Below are 8,747 nucleotides of genomic sequence, written 5' to 3'. Positions count from 1 at the left end.
AAAAATAAACAACCTAAATTAAATTAAAAAAAAAAAAAAGGACATCTCTCAGTGTTTCCTGTAAGGCTGGTCTTGTTTTTACGAACTCCCTTAGGTTCTGTATTTCTGGGAACATTTTGATCTCTCCTTCGTGTTTGATGGAGAGTTTTGCTGGGTACAGTATTCTTGGTTGAAAGTTGCGTTCTTTGAGTGCTCGACAGATGTCATTGCACTGTCTTCTTGCTTGCATGGTTTCTGCTGAGAAATTAGCACTTAATCTTATCTGTTCTCCCTTATAGGTTACTCTTTGTTTCTCTCTCGTTGCTTTCAGTATTCTCTCTTTATCGTTGGTTCTAGCAAATTTGACAATGATATGCCTTGGTGTTTTTCTTTTAGGGTCTATTCTATATGGTGTTTGCTCAGCTTCCTGAATATACATTCTGTCATTTTTCATTACGCCTGGAAAGTTTTCCTCTAGTAATTCTTCCACAACTTTTTCAGTGCCTTTACTTGCTTCTTCCCATTCGGGGATCCCAATGATGTGAATGTTATTTCTTTTAATTGTCTTTCTTCTATTTTTATGGAGTGCTTTGCTTATTCGGGGCTTCTTTCCATTCCAAATGAAACTGGAGATTGCATTTTCCATCTTGTTCAAGAATGGGATTGGTATTTGTACTGGGATTGCATTGAATGTGTAAATTGCCTTTGGTAGTATTGCCGTTTTCACAATATTGAGTCTTCCTATCCATGAGCAAGGGATACTGTTCCACTTCTGCAGGTCTCTTTATGTTTCTTGTAGTAATGTTTTGTCATTTTCTTTGAATAGATCCTTTGTGCTTCTGGTTAAATTTGCTCTCAAATATTTAATCTTGTGATTAGCTATTGTGAAGGTCATTGTTTTTCTTAGTTCCGACTCTGTATTCTCTTTGTCACTGTAGAGAAATACAACTGATTTTTGTTTATTTATCTTGTATCCTGCTACTTTGTTGAATTGGTCCACTGTGTCCAATAGTTTTCTTGCTGAGTCTTTAGGGATTTCTAGGTATACTATCATACCATCTGCATAGAGAGATAATTTTACCTCCTCTTGTCTTATTGCTATCGCTAAGACTTCCAATACAATATTGAATAAGAGAGGTGAGAGTGGGTATTCTTCCTAATTCCTGTTCTTAAAGGGAATGTCTTTAACCTCTCTCTTTTGAGAACAATGTTGGCTCTCAGGTTTGTGTATATACTTTTTGCTTTGTTGAAGAAATTCCCCTCTAATCCTATTTTGTTGAGAGTTTTAATCAGGAAAGGGTGTTGGATTTTGTCAAAGGCCTTTTCTGCATCATCAATTGATAGGATCATTTGGTTCTTGTTCTTTGCTTTGTTAATGTGATGAATGACATTGGTTGTTTTTCTTATGTTAAGCCATCCTTGCATACCTGTTATGAATTCCACTTGGTCATGGTGAATTATTTCTTTGATTTATTATTGGATTTTATTGGCCAGTATTTTATTCATGATTTTTACATCTATGATCATAGGAGATATTGGCCTATAGTATTCTATTTTGTTGGTGTCCGGTGTCCTTCCTTGGCTTTGGTATCAAGTATATGTTTGTTTCATAGAATGAGTCTGGGAAAATTCCATCTTTTTATTTTTCCTGAAATAGTTTATGTAGAATTCGTGATAGTTCTTCTCTGAGTGTTTGATACAATTCACTTGTAAAACAATTTGGTCCAGGGCTTTTTTTTTTTTTTTTCTGGCAGTTGTTTTATTACTTTTTCAATTTCTTCTTTTGTAATGGGTCTCTTCAAGTGTTCAATTTTGGTTTGTGTTAGTTTAGGTAGGCTGTGCATTTCTAAGTATTTGTCCATTTCCTCTAAGTTTTCATATTTGAGTATAGTTTTTCCTAATATTCTAATGTTAACCTTTATATTTTAGTTGGTCCTGTGTTGCCTGATTCATCTCTTATTCAGAATTATTTGTGTCTTTTCCTTCTTTTATTTTGTTAGTTGCTTGTGGTTTTTTTTTTAATTTTATTTACCTCTTCAAAGAACCAACTCCTTCAAAGAACCGTCAACTCCTTGTTGATGATTTCAATTGTTTTTTTGTATTCTATTTAATTTATTTCTGCTCTAATTTTTATAACTTCAGTATTTTTAGAGGTTTTCAGGTTTTCTTGATTTTCTTTTTCAATTTGTTGGAGATGTTGAGTTAAAGAGTCAATAGTAATTTTTTCTTGCCTTTTGATGTGTTTGCTTATGGCTTTAAACTGACCTCTGATTACTGTTTTGACTGTTTCCCAGAGGTTTTGGTAAGTGGTGTTTTCATTGTGCTTTGTTTCAAGAAATTTTTAATTTCATTTTTTATTTTTTGTTGTACCCATTCATGTTCAAGCAAGGTGTTTTTCAGCTTTCAAACGTATGCTTTTTCTTCTTTATCCTCTTGTTATTAATTTCTAATTTAGTGGCATCGTGGTCTGAGAAGATGCTTTATATTATTTCTATGTTTTTTAATTTATTGATGCTTGTCTTGTGTCCTAAAATGTGATCTATTCTAGAGAACGTTCCATGCACATTGGATAAAAAGGTATACTGTGCTTTTTTGGGTGCATTGGCCTATAAGTGTCTGCGAGATCTAGCTGGTTTATTGTGTGGTTTACTTCTTCAGTATCTTTGTTGAGTTTCTTTCTGGTAGTTCTATCTTTTCTTAAGAGTGGTGCTTTATGTATTTTGCAGATCTTTCATTTGGTGCATAGATATTCATTTTTGTTATGTTCGCTTGTTCTATTGACCCTTTAAGCATTATATAGTGACCTTCTTTGTTCTTTGTGATGGTTTTTGCATTGAAATTAATTTTATTAGAGATTAATATCACTACTCCTGCTTTTTTCTGGTTGCCATTTGTGTAGTATATTTTTTCCCACACTTTTATTTTTAGTCTTTCTTTATCTTCATTTTTCAGGTGTGTCTCCTGTTAGACAACATATTGATGGATTTTGTTTTTTTATCCAATCTGCTACTCTTATTCTCTTCAGCGGTGCATTTAAACCATTCACATTCAGTGTGATTATTGAGAGGCAAGGTTTTATTTCTATCATTGTGTTGAGTTCTTTTTGGTGTTGTTGCTAGTTACTTTGGCCCATCCTACTTTATGTGGCACTTCTGTAAGAAGGACATCTTTCAGTGTTTCCTGCAATGTTGGTTTTGTTTTTACAAACTCTTTTAAGTTCTGTTTTTTCTCTAAATATCTTGATCTCTCCTTCACACTTGATGCACAGTTTTGAGTACAGTATTCTTGGTTGGAAGTTGTATTCTATGAGTGTTCAATATATGTCATTCCACTGTCTTCTTGCTTGCATGGATTCTACTGAGAAATCGGCACTTAATCTTATCTGTTCTCCCTTGTAGGTTACTCTTTGTTTCTCCCTCACTGCTTTCAGGATTCTCTCCTTATCTTTAGTTCTGGAAAATTTGATCATGATATGCTGTGGCGTTTTTCTTTTGGGGTCTATTCTATATGGCGTTTGCTCAGCTTCTTGAATATATATTTTCTCATTCTTCATTATGCCTGGGAAGTTTTTCTCTAGTAATTCTTCCACAACCTTTTCAGAGCCTTTACTTGCTTTCTCCTCTTCTGGGATTCTGATGATGCGCATGTTATTTCTCTTGATGGTGTCCCACATTATTCTTAGATTTTCTCCTTTTTCCTTCTTTTTTGATTCTGTTTTTTGCTCTATCCGATCAGTGGAGATCATTCTATCTTCTATTTCACTGGTTCTATGTTCCATCTCTTCAATCTGCCTGTGTGTCCCTCCATCACACTGACAGCATCTGAAATCTTGGACCTTATATTTTGGATTGTGGTTTCTTGTTTTTCCAGTGCCTCTAATGCCTCATTAGTTTTATTTGCATTTATTTGGATTTTTTTTTAACCTGCTCCTGATTTTTGCTTGCAGGGTCCTGTAATTCTTCAAGTTTATTTTCATCCATTGAAAATATTCAATCATTCTTCTTTTGAAATTCTGTGTCAGTAGTTCCATCAGACTTTCTGGCTTCAAGAAATCCATTGCCACTGTGTCTCTTTTTTGGGTGTGATATCTTGCTTTGAGCTTGTGTGAGAAGTGAGGTAGTCTGCTTCTTTTGGGACATTGCTGTGGTAGAGTGTTTTGTGCCTGAGACAACAGCTGGTTCTTGATCTGACATCACTGCTCCAGAGGAAGTTTGGGTAGCCACACAAGTAGGTGCACTTAGGGTGGGTGCGCGTGCAGATACACACTTGGGTGGGTGGGTGGAGATGTGCACACAGATGCACATGGGAAGAGAGTGCAGTGGGGATCTCACTCAATTTCCAGCTGGCATGCTTGTTCCTGGTGAGTTGGTCCACTGTTGCTCTCTGCTCCCTGTTGTGGCTCTCTGTTCCTACTATGACTTGCTGCATCTCACATAGACTTGCTGTACCCCATCAACACTTGCAGCACCCCACCGGTTCTTAAAGATTTTGCAGCTCTTAAATGTCCACGTTGTTACACAGCAGTATTTTGAGAAACACCTATATATTTGTGCTCTCTTTTTGGCCCGAGGCCTACAAGGCCTTGGGCCTGAAAGCAGTTTGTTCCCCAAAGTACGTGAGTGAGCACAGAGGAAGCCTATTGTTCCCTTCTAGAAGTGGCTTCTCACCTCCGTCAAGGGGCCAGGGTCTCCCTGTTGCCTGAGTTAAAGATCTCATGTGGTCGGACCTCACAGCAGTTTGTTTCCCAAAGTACCTATTTAGTTTACTGAATTCACTTGTTGTAGTCGCAGCCTCCCTTCTAGACATATTTTTTAACTTTTTTAAAAAAATTATTATTAATTTCAAGGAAAATTTACAGAGACTTTGGATTTCCATTCATTCATTGTTGCACTCTTCTCCCCTCCCAACCCTCCCCCCACCCCAGTACACTACCCTCTTGGAAAAGTAAAAGTAAAATTCCTTCATTGTTTTACAAACCCTCCCCCAGGTCCACTCCATTATGCAGCCTTTACTCTGGACTCCTGTCACGACAAAAATGTCTAATCACATATCCCTTTTAAACAGTTTTCTCCCTGATCTGTATCAATGCAGTATACATTATTGAACCCATCTTTCTTAGTCTCCCCCCAACCCTGATGCCAGTCCTGTTTTACAACAGTGGCACCATGCAGTATTTGTCCTTTTGTGACTGAGATGCTTCACTCAGCATAATGTCCTCCAGGTTCACCCATTTTGAATAATATTGCATGAGTTCCTTGTTTTTCAATGCAGCATAGTATTCCATTGTGTGAATATACCACAGCTTCTCTATCCATTTGTTTGTTGATAGGAGCTTAGGTTGTTTCCAACTCCTTGCAATTGTGAACAAAGCTGCGATAAACATGGGTGTGCATTCCCTTATAGACTTTTATGCACACCTTTCTAGTTATTCTTCTTTTATTTACAATAGTGGTCTTATGCAGTATTTATCCTTATAAGACTGAATTTACTCAGTATAACACTCTGTAGACTCTGCCATGTTGTATAATATTTTACAAAATCATTGCTTCATTGTGCTGCATAATATCCCATTTTGTGAACATATCATAATTTCTCAATTCATTTGTTTGTTGATGGACATTTGGGATGTTTCCACTTTCTCTTTTGTGTATGTTTAAGAAGGTTAATTATGATGAACAAAATGAAAGGCAAAGCTAAAGTTTCAACAGAGATTATAAACTGTAAGAATAGAAAACTTTAAAACTGAAAAATAAAAGTAGGAACCCAATAGATTTAAAAGCTAAGTAGGCATAAATGGAGAGGGTATTTAAATAAGCTAGACAACTAGATGGATCTTGGCTGAAAGTAGAGTGTACCAGAGAAATGCCTACCTGTGTTTCATTGACTAGGCAAAGGCATTTGACTGTGTGGATCACAACAAACTGTGGCTAACTCTGAGAAGAATCAGAATCCTAGAACTTGATAGTGCTTATATGAAACCTATACTTTTACCAGGAGGCAGTGGTCAGAACAGAGCAAGGAAAACTGCATGGTTCAAAATTGGGAAGGATGTATGCCAGAGATGTGTCCTATTTTCATACCTTTTCCATCAATATGCAGAACAGATTATCTGGGAGACTGAGTTATATGAGCGGAAATGTACAATCAGGTTTGGAGGAAGACGCTTCAACAGTCTACATTATGCAGATGACACAACCCTCCTTGCTGAAACTGAGGAGGACCTGAGGTTTTTGCTGCAGAAGGTCAAGGGCTGCTGCCTTAAATATGGATTGAAGCTCAACATCAAGAAAATAAAGATTCTCACAACTTGGCTGATTGGCAACATCATAATAGATGATGAAGAGATTGAAATTGTTAATAGCTTCAGTTTGTTTGGCTCCACAATCAATACTCTTGGTACCAACAGCCAGGAAATGAAAAGATGAATTGCATTGGGAACATCTGCTGTCAAAGACCTTTCCAAAGTACTGAAGAGAAACGATGTCAGTCTAAGGTGTACCTGATTCAGGCCATGGTCTTTGCAATTGTTTGCTATACATCAGAAAGCTAGACAATGACTAGGGATGATAGAAGGAGAATTGATGTCTTTGGGCTGTGGTGCTGGAGAAGAGTATGGAATAGACAATTGCGGGCTAGCAGAACAAACAGGTTCAGCCTAGAGAAGGTGAAACCAGGCTGCTCCTTGGAGGCAAGGATTCTGAGGCTTTGTCTGACATACTTTGGTCATGTTGCAAAGAAGGACCAGTCATTGGAGAGGTTCATCATACTTGTGAGGGTGAAGGGACAACATAAGAGAGGAAGACCCTTGATGAGATGGATTGATTCAGTGACTAGGTTAATGGGGGTAGGTGTGTCAGATACAATAAGATTGACCTAGGATAGAAGCAGGGTATAGGGTTGTACATAAGGTCACCATGAGTCACATGTGACTAGATAGTATATAACAACAACAACAGTAACAACACATACAATACATCAGGAGAATATATCCAGACTAAAGTTAGTAAAAACAAAATTATAGAATGAACAGCCCAGGAATCATTTGAGATACAGTGAAAAGATCCCAGAAATTCCAGGCACAAAGAAGCAGTAGAATAGAGGAGAAGCCTTACGTGAAGGGAGAAGAGCTTAAAAGTTTCCTCAAATATGTTCTTTCCATTTAACCTATTCCAAATAATGAAACATCTGAAGCTCTTTGATATTTGTGTTCCCTATTTGATTTCTTCTTTAAAATTAATTTTCTTAAATTTATTGTTGTACTTTTCCCCCTTCTCCCCCTACCTTACAATACATCCCTTGTTTCAGATTGTTCTCATACACACAATACATAATCATATATTCCTTTCAGACCTTCCGCTGCATCTCTTAATTTTTTTCCTCATTCCCTCCTCAATTTCCCTTATGTCTGTCCAATTTTGTAACAGTGATGTTATGCAGTGTTTGTCCTTTTGTGACTGAGATATTTTACTTAGCATAATGTCCTCGATTTTTTTTTAATCCATTCATGTGTTGGTGAGAAATTGGGTTGCTTCCATCTCTTTGCTACTGTGAATAACAAACCAATAAACATGGGTTTGAGTCATGGCTCTGGTTTCGTTAGGGTAGATTCCCAGTAGTGGAATTCCTGGATCAAATGATATTTCTATTTCCAACTTTTTGAGAAAGTACTAGAAAGCCTTCGATAGTGGTTGCATCAGTTTACATTCACATCAGAGGTGAATACATTCCAATCTCTCCAAAACTTCACCAACATTTGTTGTTTGCTGCCCTGTTGAACTTTCTATTGTTGCTGGGGTGAGATGTAGTTGTTTTTATTTGCATCTCTCTGATATTTTTGTCCTACCAGCATGTTGGATAATCTTCAGTAGAAAAACAACTGGAACAACACATCAGAAAAGAACTTCCAGAAGTCCAGTCTGGTTTTAGAAGGGGTCGTGGTACTAGGGATATTGTAGCTAATGTTATGTGGATCTTGGTTGAAAGTAGGTAATACCAGAGGGATGCATATCTGTGTTTCATTGATTATGCAAAGGCATTTGGCTGTGTGGATCATAACAAACTGTGGCTGACTCTGAGAAGAATGGGAATACCAGAACATTTGATCGTGTTAATGAGAAAACTGTACTTGGGCCAGGAGGCAGCCATCAGAACAGAGCAAGGGAACACTGCATGGTTCAAAATTGGGAAGGGCGTATGCCAGGGATGTGTCCTGTCTCCATACCTTTTCAACCTGTATGCAGAACAGATTATCCGGGAGGCTGGGCTCTATGAGGAGAAATGTGGGTCAAGATTGGTGGAAGATCTATCAACAATCAGCTTTGCTGAAACTGAGGAGGACCTGAAGCACTTACTGCATAGGATCAAGGACTGTAGTCTCCAATATGGATTGAGGCTTAATGTCAAGAAGACAAAGATTCTCACCACTGGGCCAATTGACAGCATCAGGATGGATGGTGAAGAAATTGAGATTGCTCACAGCTTTAGTTTGCTTGGCTCCACAGTCAACACTCTTGGCACCAGTAGCCAGGAAATTAAAAGACATATTGCCTTGGGAAAGTCTGCTGTTACGGACCTCTCCAAACTACTGAAGAGCAATGGTGTCTCTCTGGAGACTAAGGTGTGTCTGATACAGGCCATGGTCTTTGCTATTAGTTGTTATGCATCAGAGAGTTGGGCAATGACTAGGGAGGATAGAAGGAGAATTGAGGCCTTTGAGCTTTGGTATTGGAGAAGAATTTTGAGGGTACCATGGACTGCTAGGAAAACAA

Source organism: Elephantulus edwardii, unplaced genomic scaffold (assembly GCF_000299155.1).
Source record: "Elephantulus edwardii isolate Elephantulus edwardi_28Jun2011 unplaced genomic scaffold, EleEdw1.0 scaffold00453, whole genome shotgun sequence".
NCBI classification, from domain to species: domain Eukaryota; kingdom Metazoa; phylum Chordata; class Mammalia; order Macroscelidea; family Macroscelididae; genus Elephantulus; species Elephantulus edwardii.
Note: the sequence above shows the minus strand (reverse complement) of the source record.